This window comes from Chenopodium quinoa, unplaced genomic scaffold (genome assembly GCF_001683475.1).
Source record: "Chenopodium quinoa cultivar QQ74 unplaced genomic scaffold, ASM168347v1, whole genome shotgun sequence".
Lineage (NCBI taxonomy): Eukaryota > Viridiplantae > Streptophyta > Magnoliopsida > Caryophyllales > Amaranthaceae > Chenopodium > Chenopodium quinoa.
Window position 1 is genome coordinate 2,930,147 of NW_018745177.1, and position 23,157 is coordinate 2,953,303.

Genomic DNA, 23,157 nt, shown 5'->3' on the forward strand with positions numbered 1-23,157 from the left:
GTCCAATTTATTAAAATGGACCCGGTTTGAGCCTTATATGCGACCCAATGATCTTAGGGAGGCCTAATATGATTTATCATTCCTAATGCAATTAGGAATGGTTTTAGTCTTCTAGAATCTTTTAGAAGGTTCTTTTCATTCCTAATTCAATTAGCATTGATAAATTGACTTTTGACTTTTCAGAGTTTTAATTAAAATCAAATAGTATTTTCGAGGAAATTATATGATTTTATCCTCCAGTACGATAAACTTATCTGATTTTCGGAAACGCGTTGGAAATAAGCTTGGCGCCTAACCCCAGGCCTTGGCGCCTAGAACCAGGCCTGGCGCCTGGCGCTAGCCATTGGCGCCTGGTGCTAGTGTTGGTGCCTGGCGCCAGTTAGCCAAGGGTGGCGCCAGCTCTGTTTTCTGTGCGTCAGACTCTGTTTTGTTTATTTTATCTTTTTGGCTGATTTTCTCTATAAATAGTTTCTTAAAAACTTCGTTTTCATTCACCAACTCTCATCAAGATTTTCTTGGTTATTCTTTCTCTCTCTTTTCTAAACTAGCCTTTTCTCAAAGACAAAATTCCGCATTCGCAAGATCTAGAAACACCTAGCCATATTCGAAGTTGCCTTCGCCCTAGACGTGAAAGGTTTTAATTTCTGAGGGTTTGGTCCCAAATCTCTCTTTCAATTATTTAATTTAATTGTTGATTTATTATTTTCCTTGAAGTTACTAACGTGTGTATTTTGTTATTATAAAGAGGTACGAGGCATCAAAGTAAGTGCTTTAATGGTTTTAATTGACATTATGATGTAGAAATCATGTTTACATTGTTATTATGATATTCCTAGTATCATGTCTAGGGTATTTTTAATATTAAATGTGATTGTTATAATGCTTCCTATTCTCTTCCTAATATTTATGATTGTTAGTATCATGTTAGGGTTAAAGATTTGATTTTTATTGCTTAGTGACATGCTAGGGTTTGTTATTAATCTTATTAGTATCATGCCTAGGATCTTGCTATTATTATGCTTTAATATTAACATGAATATGATTATGATTACAATTGTTGTAATTTATGATGATTATGATTATGAACATTATTATTATTATTTTGATGATGATTATTTTATTTATGATGATATTATTATTATTGTGATTATTATAATTATTATTATCGTTATTTATTATGTTGCTTGATATTTATTGCTTGATCACACCTTTTATGCATGTTTAAAGGGAATATGTACTTTTAATCATGCTTAATAAGATAATTAATAATCTTGTTTAGGGTTAATTGTTATTATAATTCAAGTGATCATCAATAATAGTTTATTTGTGCATTAAATTCAACCAACATAGATTAAACAGGTTTAGGGTTAATCCTATTGATTGCATGTTAATTAAAAAGCGCACATGAATACGATCAGAATAAAGTAGAGGTCTATTATTAGGGCAGATTCAATCTCTTTTAGGTTGGATTTGTACCTTCATCCCCGAACCCTTATTTGTTCTAGACCTTATGGAGTTGACGATCTCTTGGATCGTTAAGGGGTGTGACTTTCATCCTATGAACGGTTTACAAATTCCTAATATGACTGATTGGAGCTGAATTGAACTGATTGGAACTAAAATGAAATGAAATTAAGTAAATGTGAACAGGTCCTACCCAACCTGGGTTAGCGGACAACACAATTTGGAAGTGGAGGGGGTGTAAGGGAATCCCCACCACAAATTGCTTTTAGTGGGGTTTGATCAATTCCACAACCTTTTGGTTATGAGGTGACAAACCTTAATACTAGATCAAGTTTTATTTGTTTTGTAAAGAAAGAAATTATTGAATGGCATTAGTAAATGTAAAACAAAATAGGATTTAGTAAGAGAAGGATTACTAAAAAGTGAGTTAATTTGTGATACAAAAATGTGAATAAAGTAAGAGACTAAGACAAAGTTTGGGAAAAGGTACAATTATTGAGTAATCAAAGGGAAAAGATAACAAAATTGTTAGGAATAAATGAAGAAGTACTAATGTAGTATTGTTATGAATTTGCAGAATACTAAAATATTAAAACTCACATGGAAAAGAGAGGAAGAGAGAGAGAGAAAGGTGAGTAGAACCACTTTTAATTGTATCATTGAAAGCTTATATAACATCATTGGTTATTTAATGATATTATATATGCACGTAGTTAGTAACACTGAATGTATATAGTACCACGATATACATACATAATACCAATGAATATTCTTGGTACTATTGATCTCACAATAGTACTACTCTATCCCATCAAAAAATATGGTACTACTCTAAAGTTAGAATACACCTTATATGTAATTATGTCCTTACCCCTCATTATACAAATGTTTATGATAACAATACTCCCTTTAAACTCCCTCAGGAAAAAATAAAATAAAGCAAAGTGATTTGAACGATAACACATAGATAAAAAGGAAAAGAGAATTTAACAAAGGAGAATATAGGGAATATATATTTAGATCTAACAAATTGTACTTCTTCAAATTCTCTAGAGAGATAAAGTTCCTACTGAGAGAAAGTCTCAATTTTTCGTTCCTTCCTTAGGTTTTACTTGTTTTTCCACTTCTTAGTGCTATTGCTGCTAATATGTCACAGTATTGTAATTCCACCTCCTTTGATACTAGTTTATTTACAAATGCTATGTGTGGCTTTTTTCCGTCTCCTAAGGTCTAGAATACTAAGCTTAATTTCGGTGGTCATGATGATGAAAACACCTCCGGAATTCCAACGGAATCGCATCCGTCTAATCTTATTTGTGACGGAATGGATCTTCCTCCGTTTCCAGGTGCTAGAGATGATAACTGGCGAAATTTGAGTGGACCGCTAAAGAATCAGCCACGTGGGAAGGTGCTTGCATGTGGGTCAGCAGGGGAGGAAGATGGTCTTTGGCGGCATTGTTTATCTTCTTCAGGTCACATGGTAGATGATCCTTATCTGAATGAATTGGATTCTTTTTCTTCAATGGGCCAAGACTCTACAAATTGGGCCTTAAGAACTAATTTAGTATTAGACTCTTCGTTAGAAGCTTTTAATTTTTCACCACCATCTGATGCTTGTAATCATGTTGTTCATTCGGACTTCACAAACAAGCAAGAGGATAATAATCAAGATCAGTTAGGCCCAACTACTTCAATTGGATCTTTAAACTCTAGTTTTATATCTTGACATATCAAACCATCCAATAATGGGAGCATTTTGAACCAAGACCAAGAATATGACTTCTTTCATGGTCCTTTGCTTGATGATCTAATTGAAGTATCTAAAAAGAGGGAGAGCTATATTGCCTAAGGTTCCGTATATTGCCTCATTAGTCCACTCTTATGGTATTGATATTATGTTTTTAGTTGAAACCATATCTACTGTTACTGTACAAAAATTGTCCTCTTTAGCTTTTAGTGGGTATTGTGGTATGGATGCTAATGGGCTTAGTGGGGGTTTAGTTATTTTTAGGTTTGCACCCCTTAAGGTAGTTCCTATTTCAGTTTCACCTAATGTCATCTTTTGTGAAATCCATGTCCCTGGTCAAGTATTAAAAAATGTAGTTTTTGTGTATGGATCGCCTCACATTCTACTCCTGGTACTGTTTGGGATGAGGTTTCTACTATTCTTAGGATAGTTGACAATGTCGTTCTAATAGGAGACTTTAACCAAGTTGAATACTTGTCAGACAAAGTTGGTGGGTCATTTAATATTTCTAGTCGTCAGGAATTTGTGAATTGGAAATTAAATAAGGAATTAATGGATGTACCTTTTTCGGGACCTCCTTATACCTGGACTAATGGCCAATTAGGTAACCCGATTTATGAGCGTCTTGACAAGGCTTATGCATCAAGGAAATGGTTAGAGTCTTTTCCTGACACTAAGCTTATCCATCAACATATTTTATTCTCTAATCATGGGGCAATTATTTTGCGTGACAGTCCAGTTACTTCAAATAGGAAGCATCCTTATAGGATTGAGAATTGGTGTTTGTTATTTCGGGAAGTTTCCTTGCTTATTGGTACCAATTGGCAAGCTAATGCCCAGGGGTCTAAGATGTTTTCGGTTTGTCGTCAATTAGATTATATTCGTCGTTTATTATTGGCTTGGTGTGTTACTCATAAGAAAGTGTGGGGTATAGACTAGAGAAAGATAGAGACTTCCATTTGCTCATTATCCAGTAACTAAACTACTAAGTCAGATCGTACGAGATTTATTTCAGCAAGGAAGGAGGTTCTAGATCAAGCCCAAGTTGAATTTCTTTATTGAAAACAATGAGCTAAGGTTAAATGGGATGCTCTAGGTGAGACTCCAACTCGGTTTTTGTTTGCTTTGGTGCAGGATCATAAACATCGCAACAAGATAATCAGCTTGAAAGATGTTTTGGGTAATTAGGTGTCAGATTCGGATGGGATTTCGGAGATGTTTATTGATCAATTCTCAAACCTTTACCGATGGCATGCTCCTTCCCCTGGAATTCCAGTCCTGGACTTGGAAGATCTACGACATCCCACTTTTTCTTCCTCTGCTTGCCAAGAACTTATGTTACCTTTTTCAGATATGGATATCAAAGATGCTATATTCCAAGTTGGTGATGACAAATCTCCAGGTCTAGATGGGTACACTGTAGCCTTCTTTAATTCCAATTGGTCAGTGGTTGGTGCCTCGGTGACGGAGGCCATTCAATTCTTCTTTGCCCATGGTTATCTTCTTAAGGAATGGAACTGTACGTTTTTTATTTTACTGCCTAAGGTGGACCATCCATAGGAGCCTTCTCAGTTCCGTCCTATTGGTCTCTGCAACGTCCTTTATAAGTGTATTGCAAAATACTTAACGAATTGTCTTCGAAGATTTTTACCATCTTTGATTTCAGGATGTCAGAGTGCCTTTGTTCCTGGTTGGTTAATGTCGGACAGCAGTCTGCTTGCTCATGAGCTTCTTTCCTACATGAATTCCTCGACTTCTAAACTTTGCTCAGCGGCCCTTAAGTTGGACATGAATAAGGCTTATGATAGGGTTAATTGGGATTTCTTGTGGCAAGTTTTAAGAGCTTTTGGTTTTCCTCCATACTGGGTTCATATAATTCAGCAGTGTGTTACAACGGTTTCCTATCAGGTTATAGGGAATATTTTCAAGCCTTTAAAATCCCACTAGCTTGAACCCCACTGTGATCATACACTAAAGTACGGTGGCGTCCAAAAGGGAAGAAGATAGAGCAAAAGAGTCGCCAACAAGTTTTTAAGGAACTTGTAAACCGTTCACGAGGTGAAGGTTACACCCCTTAACGATCCAAGAGATCGTCAACTCCATAAGGTCATGAACCAAATAAGGGTTTAGGGATGATGGTACAAATCCAACCTAAAAGAGATTGAACCTACCCTAATAATAAGCCTCTACTTTATTCTGCTCGTATTCATGTGCGCTTTCTGACTAACATACAATCAATATGATTAACCCTAAACCTGTTTATCTATGTTGGTTGAACATTAATGCACAAACAAATATATTATTGGTGATCACTTGAATTATAATCACAATTAACCTAACAAGATTATTAATTATCTTATTAAGCGTGATTGCAAATACAAATTCCCTTTAACCTGCAATAAAAGGTGATCAAGCAATAACAATATAAAGTAATATGCATATCAAGCAACATGATAAATAATAATAATAATAATATTAATAATAATAATAATAATAATAATAATAATAATAATAATAATAATAATAATAATAATAATAATCATAAACATTAGAAAGAACATAGGAAGCATCATACTTTAAATCATACTTAATATTAAAGATACCATAGACATGATACTAGGAATCATAAATAACAATCTAAACATGATATCTACATCATAAATCAATTAAACCATTAAAGTACTTACTTGGATGCCTCGTACCTCTTTCTAATTACAAAATACACACGTTAGTAACTTCAAGGAAAATAATAATCAAAACAATTAAATTAAATAATTGAAATAGAGATTTGGGGCCAAACCCTCAGAAATTAAAACCTTTCACGTCTAGGGCGAAGGCAACTTCGAATATGGCTAAGTGTATCAAGATCTTGTGAATGCGGAATTTTGTATTAAAGAGCAAAGTTTAGAAAGAATATATGAATGTTGAAGATGAATGAAGAGTATTGATGAATGAAAATTGATGATGATTGGTAATTGATAGTTGGTAGATGATGAATGAAGAGAATTAATGAATGATAATTGATGACAAAAACGAAGTTTTTGATACGATATTTATGGAGAAAAACATCCAAAAAAGATAATTTATCAAAACAGAGTCTGAAGATCGAAAAACTAACTTGGCGCCAGCCCCGGCTCATTGGCGCTAGGACCAGTGGCTAGCGCCAGGCGCCAATGGCTGGCGTCTGGCGCCAATCCTGGTTCCAGGCGCCAAGGCCTGGGGTTGGACGCCAAACCGGATTTTAACGTGTTTTCGAAAATCTGATAATTTTACCGTACTAGAAGATAAAATAATATAATTTCGGTCGAAAATGCTATTTGATCTGATTAAAACTCTGAAGAATCCTAATTGAATTAAGAATGATAAAACCTTCTAGAATGTTCTAGAATACCAAAACCATTCCTAATTACATTAGGAATGATAAATCATATTAGGCCCTCCCCTAGATCATTGAGTCGTACTTAAAACTCAAACCGAGCCCAGTTTAGTAAATTGGCCATAATTTCCTCAATATTCATCGGATTTGGGCTTATAATATATCGTTGGAAAGGTCTTTGCAAGCCCCATCCAACTACACCACTATAGGACCCATATCATGGACCAACAAAACTGGATTGGCTGTTTTCTTAAAATAAAGTTTTCAAAAACAGAGAGAAGAGAAAAGAAAAGAAAAGAATAAAACTTTCCGCAACACTAGACCTTTCCACACTTTCGTTTCATTCGATTATGATTCGATGTGAAAGGTACTCATCACCGGGTTTGGTTTTGGGGAGACACAAATGGGTGTCTACAGAAGCCCCCACTTTGACTGAGTTTGGAGAAACGCAAGTTTCGAAAACAAAAGTCAAAGTACCGATAGGGACGGAGAATGATTCAGAACGTTCTGCGATCCTAAATCACTCTTATAACGCCGATACCTGCAAAACTAGCATTAGTTAAACAGATAAAAGTGTTAAGAAATGCGTATCTTGCACCGTCGGGCACACGTCTCTAAAAGTAACCGATTTGTTTTGATGACCTCCTGCAAGCTAGAGAATGCCATCCCGCTTGAAAACCGCTACGCCTCGTAACTGCTTCCAAATTAGAAGATTGCTTCGCCTGAAACTACCTTCTCCGCAATGATAATATTCCACGTCCAAGGGAATATCATCGAAAATTATTTCTCTTGAAATAATTCTCATCCGCATTATGATCATCTTCCATGCCTCAGGAACTATGATCGAAGACAATTTCGCCCGAAATTACCTTCAGTTGTTTGTGAAAACTTTCCGCAAGCTAGGGAATAATGTCGAAGACATCTTCTCTTGAAGTCATCCTCATTTGATGCGATAATCTCCCAAAGGAAAATACCAAAGATCCACGCCCGTCGATCTCTAAAAGTTCGCCTGAACTTGCCTTTTGCTATGCCTGTACGTCGGCGCTCTTTTCTCTTGAACCTATATGTCGGTGCCTTTTGCTAATGAACCTATATGTCGGTGCTTTTTGCTAATGAGCCAATGCTTAGGCGCTTTAAGCTTAGTGAGACGATCTTTTCATCAGGTCGATCACTTTATGTAATCAAGCCGATTACTTAATCATGTCAAATTGCTTAGAGGGGCTAACTGGCGTACCAAGGAACCCAAAATATATTGCAGAAGGCTAGCACAACCCCAAAAGGTGACTGGCTGCTTTGGCGTCGCTGAAAACCAATCAGCGCCAAACTTATGGCGTTAGCGCCATGCGCTGAAATTGGCGTCTGGCGCCAAGCACATAATGTGACGCCAATGCCTAGGGACTGGCGCCAGCACGGGAATCACTTTAAATTCCCGTTTTCAGTTCATTGCGTGCTCTGGTTTGTTGCGAACACTGCTCGAAAGAAGTCGAAACTTCAATTGATCGTTGCTCATTCGTTTCTCAACCGAATTCGCTCAAATTCGTTGTAAATCAAAGCTCTTATCATCCATATTCCCAATCTATGTAATTTTTCCTCCAACTCACACCGGTTTTTATGAATTTTTGGCATGTTCATTCACGAATTTCTTGAGAATTCGAAACTTATAATGCTCAATTTGCTTTGTTTATCAAATTTTATGCCATGAAATTGCTTGTTTATGTTTTTATATTGCCTTAGGAGTAATTTGAGACTTGTTTGACTCAATTTGGCGAAGAAATGAGCAATCCGCCATTGTTAGACCTCCTAAGGTCGTGAAGAACAATGTGACTCGTTCTTGATGTTTTTGCTAGCAATTCTTGTTCAATTTGTCACAATAATCACTATGGTGTTGCAAGAAATTGTTTGATTGCTTGAAAAAATGCTGTCATGCTCAATTTGAATTTATGCTCTGTTTTAGTACTACGTACTCTGTTTTTGCGAACATAGTATCATGCGGCTAGGGAAACCTTTAGATACTATAGAACCTTGATTTATGATGATTCTGCACAATGTAGCATGGCTAGACAATTAGGCTCAGGTTCACGGTCCCGAAACACTAGACGGGAGTATGAGCCCGTGGAGGACGACTCCACACCGTCCACTTCGCTTGGTCAGTTCCCAGAGTGGGATGAGCAGACCTTGTTCTTTGCCCCTGTCCACCACATTTCTGAGAGGGTGAGACGGGGAACCGAGCCTGGGAGGACACGACATCACGGCTCTGGCTGCGATGGCCTAGGCGATTTTAATAGGATGCCCTTTGTTGCCAGGAGCGTTCAATCGGGTAGATAGAGCATGAATTCCCAGAGGGTTATGTCCATATGTAGAACACATATGGGTTTCAGAAAAATGAGAAAAAATTCAATCTGGAAGTAGGATCGAGCAAACAATACGAAAAACCGGTCGAAATTAGAACGCATATTTCTGGCTCGGTATTGGGGGAAATTGGCGCCAGCAAATAGAAACTTGCGCCAACTTTTAACTGTAGCGCCTGGCCCCAATACTGGCGTCTGGCGCTACGGCAAAAAGTGTGGCGCCAAGCTCTGGCCCCTGACGCTACTTCCCACATGCCTCAGCAGCTTTCTGTGCTCAATAAAATCATCCAGTTTCGCGCGGTGTTATTTCAGTCCTAGTTGTGAAAGACATTTCTCAAATTTCCTACGTGTAAAATCCTTATTTTTTGACTCATTACGGATGGTCTTTCCAATGAGAACCTTTTTATGCATATGACACAATGTTAATCAAAATTACGCACATGAAATACTTAGAACTTTTCAAGTCTCATCCACTCATTCTAAATCATTGCCGAAACAAATTCAGGAATTAAAATAGAAATCCTCCCCAGTGGAGTCGCCAAAAACTGTAGGGAATATTTTCAAGCCTTTAAAATCCCACTATCTTGAACCCCACTGTGATCATACACTAAAGTACGGTGGCGTCCAAAAGGGAAGAAGATAGAGCAAAAAAGTCGCCAACAAGTTTTTAAGGAACTTGTAAACCGTTCACAAGGTGAAGGTTACACCCCTTAACGATCCAAGAGATCGTCAACTCCATAAGGTCATGAACCAAATAAGGGTTCGAGGATGATGGTACAAATCTAACCTAAAAGAGATTGAACCTGCCCTAATAATAGGCCTCTACTTTATTCTGCTCGTATTCATGTGCGCTTTCTGACTAACATACAATCAATAGGATTAACCCTAAACCTGTTTATCTATGTTGGTTGAACATTAATGCACAAACAAATCTATTATTGGTGATCACTTGAATTATAATCACAATTAACCTAACAAGATTATTAATTATCTTATTAAGCGTGATTGCAAATACAAATTCCCTTTAACCTGCAATAAAAGGTGATCAAGCAATAACAATATAAAATAATATGCATATCAAACAACATGATAAATAATAATCATAATATTAATAATAATAATCATAAACATTAGAAAGAACATAGGAAGCATCATACTTTAAATCATACTTAATATTAAAGATACCCTAGACATGATACTAGGAATCATAAATAACAATCTAAACATGATATCTACATCATAAATCAATTAAACCATTAAAGTACTTACTTGGATGCCTCGTACCTCTTTCTAATTACAAAATACACACGTTAGTAACTTCAAGGAAAATAATAATCAAAACAATTAAATTAAATAATTGAAATAGAGATTTGGGACCAAACCCTCAGAAATTAAAACCTTTCACGTCTAGGGCGAAGGCAACTTCGAATATGGCTAAGTGTATCAAGATCTTGTGAATGCGGAATTTTGTATTAAAGAGAAAAGTTTAGAAAGAATATATGAATGTTGAAGATGAATGAAGAGTATTGATGAATGAAAATTGATGATGATTGGTAATTGATAGTTGGTAGATGATGAATGAAGAGAATTAATGAATGATAATTGATGACGAAAACGGAGTTTTTGATACGATATTTATAGAGAAAAACATCCAAAAAAGATAATTTATCAAAACAAAGTCTGAAGATCGAAAAACTAACATGGCGCCAGGACCAGTGGCTAGCGCCAGGCGCCAATGGCTGGCGTCTGGCGCCAATCCTGGTTCTAGGCGCCAAGGCCTGGGGTTGGACGCCAAACCGGATTTTAACGCGTTTTCGAAAATCTGATAATTTTACCGTACTGGAAGATAAAATAATATAATTTCGGTCGAAAATGCTATTTGATCTGATTAAAACTCTGAAGAATCCTAATTGAATTAAGAATGATAAAACCTTCTAGAATGTTCTAGAATACCAAAACCATTCCTAATTACATTAGGAAAGATAAATCATATTAGGCCCTCCCCTAGATCATTGGGCCGTACTTAAAACTCAAACCGAGCCCAGTTTAGTAAATTGGCCATAATTTCCTCAATATTCATCGGAATTGGGCTTATAATATATCGTTGGAAAGGTCTTTGCAAGCCCCATCCAACTACACCACTATTGGACCCATATCATGGACCAACAAAACTGGATTGGCTGTTTTCTTAAAATAAAGTTTTCAAAAACAGAGAGAAGAGAAAACAAAAGAAAAGAAATAAAACTTTCCGCAATGCTAGACCTTTCCACACTTTTGTTTCATTCGATTATGATTCGACGTGAAAGGTACTCATCACCGGGTTTGGTTTTGGGGAGACACAAATGGGTGTCTACACAGATCTTGGTTAATGGTTGTCCTTCCAAGACTTTATTTCCTCGTTGCGTGCTCAGACAGAGGGACCCTCTTTCCCGTATCTTTTTGTTCTTTGCATGCAGATTTTTTCTTTAATGATAAGTCGTGCTGAGGCTTCTGGGTTAGTTCAAAGACTTCAGATTTCCCGTAAGGCTCCGCCAGTTTCCCATCTCTTCTTTGTTGATGATGCCTTGCTTTTCTTCCGAGTTTCTCCTTCTGCTTACGACAACTTGATGGCCGTCATTAATAAATTTTGCTCTATCTCAGGCCAAATGGTTAATCTCCAAAAATCGTTTGTGAAGTTCAGTTCTAATACTTCGTCGGATTATAGGTATTATTTGGCTTCTGCGTTGCGTATGGATTCTCAGAGCTCTTTAGGTTCTTATCAGGGTATGCATGTTGATATGGGCAAGGGGAAGTGTCAGGTTTTCCAACCTATGGTTGATAAACTTGTTCAACACCTTTCATCCTTTGCTTCTTTGCGTCTTTCAGCGGCTGCAAAGTTGGTTATTATCAATTCTATATGTGTCGCTTCCTTCAACCATATCCTCTCAGTGTTTAAAGTGCCTGCTACGTTTTTTAACCGGCTTGATAATCTACTAGCTCGTTTTTGGTGGCGCTCTTCTCCTTCCTCTAAGGGAGTAGTGTTATCTCCTTCATCTGCTCTTTATTTTCCTCGAGGGCTAAGAGGTTTGGGTATTCGGAAATTTAGTTGCTTTAATGTTGCTCTCCTTGCTAAGCAGTCTTGGCGGCTTATGCATAATTCTTAGCTTCTTGTTTCTAGGGTGTACCGAGCAAAGTATCCGTCTTTGCTGGCTTCTCATGGTACTTCCAAGACGGTTAGGTCGTCTAAGGCTTGTCGTAGTATGTTACAGGGTTTTCAGACCCTTCGTCATGGTTTTGTGTGGAAGGTGGGGTCTGGGTCCAACATTTAGATTCTTGATGACAGCTGGGTGCCTGGGGTTCAGGTTCAGTTGAAGGATTCTGTGAGCAGGATGGGTGCCCCATCCTTTGTTTCTGATCTAATTATTGTGTGTTCGAACGCATGGAATACGGGTATGATTCATCGGTTATTTCCTACTTGTACGACTAGCCTTATTTTGGGCCTTGAACGACCCAAGGAAAGAATCGATGATTTTGTTTACTGGAAATTTACTAGGGATAGGAGGTTCTCCACGAAGACTGAGTATGTGTGCTCATTGTGTTATGAGAATGGTGACCAGTAGTCACCTTTGGTTCTTGACTCAAGTTGGTGGAGGCATTTTTGGGCTTCACCTTTACTTCCGAAGTGGAAAATGTTTGCTTGGAAGATTATTCATAATGCGTTGCCTTCTGCTTCGTTGCTTGCTCAAAAGGTTTTTCCTGTGGATTCCATATGTGGGTTTTGTCATGAGGATGTGGAGACTCTTTCTCACCTTTTTCGAGATTGTCCATTTACTTGGAGTTTATGTCTAGGCGTCATTTGAAGTGCGCCTACGTAAAAGCGTGTTGTGAATATGCTAAGAACTCTTAGGAAGTGGGAATCGACGTATACGATTAGGGACAAGGAAAGTAGGGAGCCGCCAACAAGTTTTTAAGGAACTTGTAAACCGTTCACGGATCATAAAAGGCAACCACGATAAAGGGACAACGATAGGCAACAACGATTGACCCGTGAAGGTTACACCCCATTCATAATTCATGAGATTAATAACTCCATATGGTTCGGAACCACAAAAGGAGGATCGGGGATGATGGTACGAAGTGAGTCATGAAGTCACATTCGCCCGTATTAGCCTCTACTCGATTCTTATAGTGAAAAGTGATTCCTACGATCTCAAAGGCATACAAACAAAAATTCAATTTGCTCCAAACTATTATAAAGCTAAATTGGTTAAATATTAATGGAGCATATAATTATAAAATATTTGTGATCACTTGATTAAATAACAATATTAAAAAGGATCCTAAACCGGTTGTCCAAATTATCTTATTAGGCGTGATTTTCAATTACTTATTCCCTTTAAACATGCAAAATGGTGATCAATAAAAATAATAGAATAAACATTAATATTTGAAGCAATTTAACAATAATAACGTTTGTCAAATCAAATAATAATAATAACCCTACTCATGATACTAGAAATAAGAAAAAAAATAAGAGTAATTAAGTGATTAATTACTCACTTTTCGCGTTTCCTTGAATTGCTACATCATGAATAAATTCGTGGTAACTTCAATAAAAATATAAATCAAATGAAAATTAAATTAAATAAATGTAGATTTGATTTGGTCCAAACCCTCAGTCAATTATACCTTTCACACCTTGGTTTAAGTATAGAACTTTGGGTAATGTATGAACTCCTTGGAGTACTTAGGGGAAGTATGGTGTAATTAGGAATATAAGTTTAAGGCTTAGAATATGGGAGAGAGAGAAGAGAATGATTTTTGGTGTCAAAGAGAGAAAGAGAGAAAGATTTAATGATCAAGCTTGTTGATGATTGAAAAAGAGGTGATATGACCTCTATTTATAGAGAAAAAAGAAGTGTCGAAAAAACAACATAAGATCCGAATTAAATCGGAATAAAACTCGATAGACAGTAGTTTTTGCAGTTTTTGTTTTTATCATATCTTTTGATCCAAAAATTGGAATAAGATGAATAAGATATCATTGGAAAGCTCTTGAAGTCTAATTTTTAACCCAATTGAAATCAGATTAAAATATTTTGCACAATAAAAGATATGGCCAAAATAGTGGACGGTGTGAGTTTTGGATAGAGTTTGACATTTTATTCATATCTATTCCCTTATAGCTCGGAATTGATATTATAATATATCATTGGAAAGATAATTTCAAGGGCTATCCAACCATATTAAATTTGGATAAAAAAATATGAGTTACGAAAATAATATATGTCTATCTTTGAACGTCTTTCAATTCAAATAAAATTATGACTTTAAAAAAAAGGAGTTTTATTCAATTTCAAACTCTTTAATTTTATCTTTTCAAAACGCATAATTAAGAATCTTTTAGAAACTTATAGAAGCTTCCAATTAATTTTAATTGGTTTAGGAATGGGATTAAATAATTTGGACCCTCCGCATGATCATTGGGTCGTAGGTAAGGTGGGCTTAGGTTCGGTTTGGGCTCAGTTTAATATTTTTGTCATAACTTATTCATTATAAATCGTATTTGGGATTATAATATATCGTTGGAAAGCTCTTTTAAAGACCCATACAATTATTAAATCATTGGACCCGAATTATGGACAAAAATAAACTGGATTAAACGTTTTTATAAACGGACACGAAATGAATGATTTTAAAGGACACGAAATGAATTATTTTGGGTTTAAAGGCACGAAAAGAGGAAAATAAGTTATGGTTTGGGGAAATGGGCTAGGAATTGGGTTGTTTTATGAAATGTAAATATGGATTTAAGCACTCCAAGATAAAATACTCAACCCGACCAATAATGGCAGTGAAAGGTTGTTCATCATCGGGTTTGGTTTTGGGGAGACATTTTTAGATGTGTACATTATGGGAGGATTTTCCTTGTGGATCAGCCTTGAACATTTCCCAGGTTAATCCTTTTGAGGAGTGGTTTCCTTAGGTTCTTTTTAAGTTTCTTCATGATAAGGATTAGCTAATGCTAAATCGATTTTTAAGTCTATTATGGGCCCTCTGGCTTACTCGGAACTCTATGAGGTTTCGTTCTGCGGTCTATTCTCCTGATTCTATTATGGATTTAGCTTCTAGTTGGGTGGACAGGTGTTCCAAGGCTAGGTCGTTCAGATATAATATTATGCCTGCGTTTCCTCCAGGGTTTTCTTGTACTATGTCTTCTGCAGTTCTTAGAGGGAATGCTGATGTTTGTACTGTCAGTCTTACTTTTGATGGGCCTGGAAATCTGACAGTCATAATGCGGGGACTTGATGGGTATTCTTGGATGTGGCTTCTAATGCTCAACTCTGGGGTGGGTGCAGGCTTGTAGCTCTAATTCTGCGTTCCAGTCTGAAATGATTGCTTGTCTGTTTGCTTTATGCCATGCCAGGCAACGTGGGTATTCCTCTTTACAGATTCTTACTGATTGTTCTTCGGTGGTGGATTCACTTCGGTCTCCGGGTCCCAAGGATATTTCTGTCTATTGGATTCAGCAGGAGCTTTTGGAAATTATTGGGGCTTTGGTTGTGTGTCATGTTCAGAAGGTTCCTAGATCTACGGTTAATCAAGCTCATTTGTTTGGCAGGGATGGCGCGTCGGCGTGATTTACTTTGTTTTCGTTTTTAGTTTATTAGTTGGTTGTTTTTTTTAAGTTCTTTTGTCAAAAAAAATAAAAAAAAATAAATAAACAAAAGAAAAAATTGTACTTCTTCTCGTATTAATTGATGAATAATTGTATATACTTTCAAATGGAATATTGTAAAAAAAATTATGTTGTAATGGTAGTAAGTTTAGGGTTCACCACAAGGTTCTTATCCCTTTTATATTGAGGTTTTTAATTCAATTTATCCTCTAATTTGTCTAATCATTTGAATTTTTATTCAAATAAAGGAGAATGTAGCACTTTTGTCTTCCCAAGCAGCAGCAACATCACACCAAGCACAAAATGCAGCATTAATTGACGACTGACGAGAATGCTGAATTGAGGAGCAAGATAGTAGTCCTTGACTATCAAGCCTTTGTTGATAATGGTAAGTAATGAGTATCATAGAAATAACCTATAGTTACATATAAAGTTTGTGATCAATTCGATAACATTATAAATTTATAATAAGTTAAGATTGCAACAAACATCGCGTATAACAACTACTCCTTATCTGTTTTTTGTTTTTTTACAAGACCTTATGATCCTTTTTGTTCTTTCCATTTTGATTAAGAGGATCGCATAAGAAAATAAAGTAAATATCTAAAATAAGCAGATGTTGTAATACTTTAATTTCCATTATTTAATGTTATGAATATTATGATTTCTCTTTTTTTTTCCCAAAAAGAATTTTTGCTTAAAAATAATATAATAAAGGAATAATTTATTAATAAATGTCTATGAAACAGCTTATTGAAGCTTAAAGATTTTGATGATGATAGACTTAAACTCAAGCAAACTTAACTAAAGATTTCCTTAAGTGTTTAACTAAGAATAGTGAAGTGGACCTTGGTGGTGGAAGAGTAACCTTGACTAAGAAGAACATGAAGGGAATACTTTAAGAAGGTTAAACAAGAAAAAGAAGAGTTCCCTAACAAAAACTTAGTCCTCTAACAAGAACTATTTAAGTTCCCTAACAGGAACTTGAAGACAGCATGAACTTGGTCCTGGTGTGCGTGAAGCCCAAGCAATCTTCGAGTGCACAATAAAACGTCGCATCAACTTATTTTAGTTAAAATTTTATCTTCTATATTTGTTGTTAAATATGTTAAGTAGGGTTTGCACAAAACTTATTAGAAGCGTGACAAAGAGCTTGGCAAATCTAATAAAAAGGGAAAATATAAAAAGATAAATTTTAGGAAAAGATTTTCTAAAAATATATTTCCTTAAATGAGAATTTTAAAAAGATATTATTCTTTTAAATAATCTTTCTTTATCTTATTTTTCCGAAAAGATTTTCTTTAAATTAAATTTACTTAAAACCGTGTTTTTGAGATTTGGGTTGGAATTAACATAATTATCTTTTTGAAAACCCTACTAGCTATACGAGTTAATCTTGTACAAATAGTAGAGATCTCATTCCATAGCTTTTATGAATTTATGCTTGAAGAAATCATTCGTGCTTAATTGTGTAAGTTTGCCAAGCTTATGAATTTTCATATTAGTTTCGGGTATCGTGCATAACTTGCCTAGCATATTCTAGGTCATATATTTTGTACTTGTTGAGTTCTTAGGTGAGTGTGTAATTTATATTTTGCATACAGTGTGTAAGCTTCTAGTGTGAGGCTGAGAGTGTACTTTGGGAGTACGAGTGAATCTGAGTTTGAGACTTAGATTTGGTAGGATAGGGTCCTACTATGTAGCAAGTTCAGTGTGAAACTTGTGAGTTAAAGTCCGTGCATAATAGGTTGTAATTCGGTATTACCCTATTATAGTGGAGTAACTTGGTTTTGGAAATCTCTTAGGAAGGGTCGAGGTTTTACTTCCAGTTGGGCCCTGGAAGGTTTCCTCGTAAAATCTGTGTGTATTTATAAGTTCCTTTAAAGATTATTTATTTTTTGCAAAAAGTAGTAGTAGGAACTCACATACAATTCACCACCCCTCTTGTAGTGTTTGTCTTAACTAACACAGCTGAATATGAAAGCTTGCTGATGGAAAAGAGCATACGGATGAGCACATACATGAAGATTAATTATAAGACACCACCACCAGGCAATGGGGATGACTCGAACAATGATCCATAAACAAGATATAGATTTAAAATGCTCTTATAATTTCTAATTTTAGTGTTACAAATAATTATCAAACTTAACATTTGCAAACCTTGTCAAATGCAACTCCATTTGAAATTTTTTGCAAATCTATTTTCTCGAACCTATCCCTTCATAAGATGATACTTATATATTACGGAGTACTATATTGATTTTAAAATTAGACAAAGAGGAAGAAGAAAGAAGAATAGAGGTGTGAATTGAGTGAAAATAGAGATACAATTAGTAGTAGGACCCACCGTGACGTCATATAGGAGAGTTAGGCAAAAGTGATGGGAGGTTTTTTTGGCTTTTGAGAAAACTAGGTGGTAATATACAATATAATAACCTACCATATTGGCCGATAAAGATCTTCTGATGGTGGATTCTTGAGGTGGTATTGTACTAAATGTGAACAATAGATAGTGGTATTTTTCAAATTTTCTAATAATGAAATAATATAAATAAATTTAGAGATTTATTTTGAGGGGTTGATAATTATATAGATTATTGAGGTAGTACAAGTGGTCTTGGGGGAAGAAAAAGCTAACTATTGTTGGGTTCTTGATAGTGTATGAATAGTTGTTCAGATTAGAGAATTCTTTTTCTTAGAAGAGTCATGTCCTAAATTTCAAGAACGAGGCTGTTACTCAGGACACTATTTAATTCCGAAAACAGAATACAAAGTTTTCTTGTTAAGCAGGGTCTATTAGTTGGCTAGTATAAGTATTTTACTAAAAGTTGAGGATATTTCCTCAATGCATTTTAAGCAAAGGAATATTCATTTATTAAGTGTTGCTTTATAAGAATACTACAAGAGGGGGGTGAATTGTAGTTTGGAGGAATTTAGCTAACTTTTTGTGGAATTGATAAAATAAAGCTAAAGGAACTTTAAGTTAACACAGAGAGATTTTACGTGGAAAACCTCTTGGCCCTAACAAGAGGAAAAACCACGACCACTTGGGATTTTAGGAAAGATTCTTCACTATAACAGGGCAAACAACCTATTACAAACTAAAGAATCAATCTTCAAGTTCCTCTATGAACTTGAATTTCCCAGAAACAAGTCCCTCTACTTGCCACTCTTCTCTTCTCTATTCTCTTCTCTCTCTTTCTCAACTAATTACTATTAGAGTTCACTCAAATTCCCAATTTCCAAATTACAACTCAAGTATATAAAACTCTAGTGAAATTAATTAAGAAAAACACTTAAGTGGAATGCGACACTTGACTCTTTTGAAAACAAGAAAGATAGATAAGTACCATTGAGCAAGGTGAAGTTATCCCAAGAATAACTTCAGTATTTATAGAAAAACATTGCTTGGGAAAAAAACCACCACTCCTACCACTTGGGCCACCACTACTGCAGATCAACGCCACTACTTTGCACCACTTCCAGTTTTCAATCATGTCCTAAAAACCAGGACATGTTGATCCTCTTAGAAGCAGCTTGTATGCAGGTGGTGAAGACTGATTCAACAATTAGTTGCGCAAGTTTAGGAAGTTAGTTTTTCAAAGATATTTTTTTGAAATCAAAATATTTTATCTAAAGAATAAAGCAGAAAAGATATTTTCCAAAACCGTTTTCCCTATTTTCTAGCAGTCTAGCAAATTCTATCTTTTTTGACAAATTCAAAACGCATGCCACTAAGAATCAATTCCTAATTAAACTCACTAAAATATATAAAATATTCCAGACTTTATTTTATCTAAGAATTCTCTTCTCCGAGTCTTTTTTCCTCAGCCTCAGCTCCGAAGCTTAAGTTCCTTTATAGGAACACTACTGCTAATCTCTTTATTCTTTTAGCTTTAGTTCCCTTGCCTCAATATATCCTTACAAATTGTAAAAAATAAACTACAAAACTCATCAAGGCATTAGTCCATTTATTTGACTTGTGTTATCATCAAAATATCAAGGGCAACAATATTCCCCCTTTTTTATGATGACAAACAAGGCAAACATGTTAGAGCAAAAAATAGATTAAGAGATTAGTAAACTACTGTAAAACAACACAAAAGATGAAAAGGAATTTTGGAACAAGTTTTATACCTGACTGAGAATTAGAGAGACACTCAACTTTGAAGTAGAGATGGATGATAAGTGTGTAACTAGTTTGCCTATATACTTTCCCCCTTTTGGCATTTTCAAAAACACAATGTATATAGCAAAATATCTCAAGCACACCACCATAACATGGTTCAATGATAAGGTAGAGAGCATAAAAACAATCCAAGTAGAAAATATGCACAAGATAATAATAAAGCATCCATCCAAAACCAATGTTAAACATTGTCCAAAAGTGCACCAAATCCACAAGTTCAACAAAAACAGCAAGTAAACCCTGATTTAGTTACAAACCCAAAATAAAAAGAAAATTCTTCATTAAAACAAAGAAAATCATCAACATAAACTGGAGGGACAGGAAACAGATTCAAACTTCCACTACAGTGAGATCATCAAGCTTTGCTGCAATCTTCTCCACCACCTTCTTGATGGCTTTATCTCTTGCTTGAGCCACCTAGAGAAGCAAAGACTTTGCATCACCTGCACAGCATGACACAGCTTTTTCAAGAGCATCTATCCTATCAGTATTTGTCTTGAGGGTGGATGTGATCTCCTTGAGCATTTTCTTTAACTCCTGCAACTCTATGGAAACCGCTTCATTAAGCATGGCTGGTGAACTAATTTCTGCAAACCCTGCATCCTTATAAGCAAACTTAGGAGGGGACTCGGGAGGGGTAGGAACTGCAGAATCCTTCATGTCCAGTTCCTCCAGGTCAATAGGAAAAGGGGTCACTTCTTTTGGAGCATTTTTCTTAGACAATCTCAAGCTCTTTCTCTTTCTTCCCCCCGTTTTCATGACTCCTGCTTCCTTATGTTCTCCAACCTTCTCCCTCTCTTGCTTTTTCTTTTTCTTATCTTCTTCCTCAATCTTTCCTCCTTCAGCATTCTTGTTTTCCTTTACTTCCCCCTCAGCTTTAGGATCATCTTCTTCCTCAAAAACTACAGGCATCTCCTCTAAACAACCATTAACTATATGCAGACCTCGATTTTCAAGAAAGGTTTTCTGAATAAACTCATTGTTTTTCAGAGGCAGGGGCTCATAAGAAGAGAGATCAATGTCAAAGCTTTCAAAGATGGTGGTTAACAGATTTCCATAGCCAATTTTCCAGTTGCGGGGTACGCAATGGTCAAGGTGTTGAACCATTATGGAGGGAAAGTTGATTGGAATTTTATGTTCAAGAGAGTACATGAAGATACAATCAAGCTTGTTGGTTGAATCTCTTTTCTGAGTTCTAGGTATGATGTCATTGTGAACTATCTCAAAGAGCAGTTTTGGGAGAGGGGTGAATTTGTTGTGATTGACATATGTGATTTTAGGGTTTCCTTGGAAGTGTTCAACAATTGTCTCAATTGGGGTATTAGGAAGGGGTTTCTGCACAGATCCTTTAAAATACAACTCGTAACCAGCATTAGGAACATCAAACAGTTCACCTAAATACTCAGCATCAAATTCAATTGTTTTCTCCTGAATTATGCATGTAATTTTTCCTTTCTCACATTTGAAAGTAGCATGAAATTCTTTCAAAGCATCACCATATAAAGGCTTATTAAAACATTCAATCAACAAGTAGTCCAATTTTGAAATTCAACAGGCTCAAGAAATTCATCAAACTTACAGGACTTACACCATGGAAGATTGATACTCAAACCCGAGACAAAGTGCTTTGCATTATCCTCAAGGCGCTTCATCGCTGGAGTCTTGCTCGTATACGAAACCCCTAATTCTTCAATTACTTCTTCTTTGGGCAGTTCTGGTTCCTCTTCCATTTTGTTTGATTTTGGTGACGGAGGATATTCAAGGACTTGTTTGAGAGTATTTGTGGTTTCGTCTGTAGAAATCGCTTGGATTTTTACAACAGGGGTTTGGTCTTTGGTTAGGGTTTGGTCTTTTGGTGAGATATCCATGGGAGAAAATGAGTGAAGTTCTTTGTAAAGGAGAGGTATGATTGATCTGAGTGGTGTAATTATGCTGGAATTTCCCATCACCTTTTATACTGGAGTAAATGAGATGTGTCGCTTCAAGGCAGAGGTTAGGTGAGGTGAATTATGATCATTTGAAATTTAAATTTATAGCTTTGGGAAACTAAAAAGATAATTATAGAATGTGAATTGTATTTTGCATGTGAAGGGATCACTTCAACAAAATTAGACGAATATTAAATGTATTCATCGGATAAACCGTGTTTGATGAAATAAATATAAATGAGATAAAATTAAATAAAAAACGATTATATTTGTTGAAAAGATAAACTTGTGGATGAAAATTGGTACACGGAACAAGTCAACATAGCTCATGCCATCAGTCAAGGAATTCAAGAATTATCATTTCTCTTATGCACCACAATGGACATATATGTTTAAAGCTCTTGCCAAATCTATGTAACTAATCATATCATATTTGTGTAAGATAAAATGTACATTAGTTTAGAGACTTTACCTGAGGGAACATCAAGGCTTTTCCTTAACACAACTTAATCATTCCAAGCTCCATCCTCATCATCTCATGTCTTTCTCTGTTTAAAGGCTTATTTAAAATGCCAGCAATTTGGTTAGTTGTTTCACAAAATTCTAATTTAATTAAGCCTTTCTCAGTATTATCCTTTAGAAAGTAATATGAATATGCTTAAAACGAGAGTGATGCAATGGATCTTTAGAGATACATATAGCACTTGTGTTATCACAGAAAATAGGAATGCAATCGAATTTCATACCAAAGTCTCTATGTTGTTGTTCTATCCATAATACTTGAGAGCAACAAGCAGCTGCAGCAACATATTCTGCTTCAGCTGTGGATAAAGCTACTGTGTTCTATTTCTTAGAACCCCAAGAGACTAAGCATGGTCCAAGGAACTGGATCATACCTGATGTACTTTTCCGATTGACTAAATCTCCTGCATAATCTGCATCTACAAAAACCTTTTAGTTCAAAAGAACCACTTCTAGGATAAAAGATGCATAGCTCATTAGTTCCCTTCAAGTATCCGAGTATTCTTTACAGCAGTTAAGTGAGATTCATTGGGATTTGATTGAAACATGGCACATAATCCAACATTGAAAGAAATGTAAGGTCTACTAGCTGTTAAATACAATAAGGAACCTATCATAGCTCTGTACATCTTTTAATCCACATTGATTCCTGTTGGATCATCATCCAGTCTTGTGCCTGTTCCCATGGGTGTGTGATTTGTCTTTGCTTGATCAAGATTGTACTTTTTCAAAAGTTCCTTGATATAATTTTGTTGGTGAATTGAAATTCCTTTCTCTGTTTGCTTGATTTGAAGTCCTAGGAAGAAGTTAAATTCTCCCATCATGCTCATTTCAAACTCACCACTCATGAGATCAGCGAAGTACTTGCACAAAACATCGTTAGTTACACCAAAGATAATATCATCAACATAAATCTGTACAA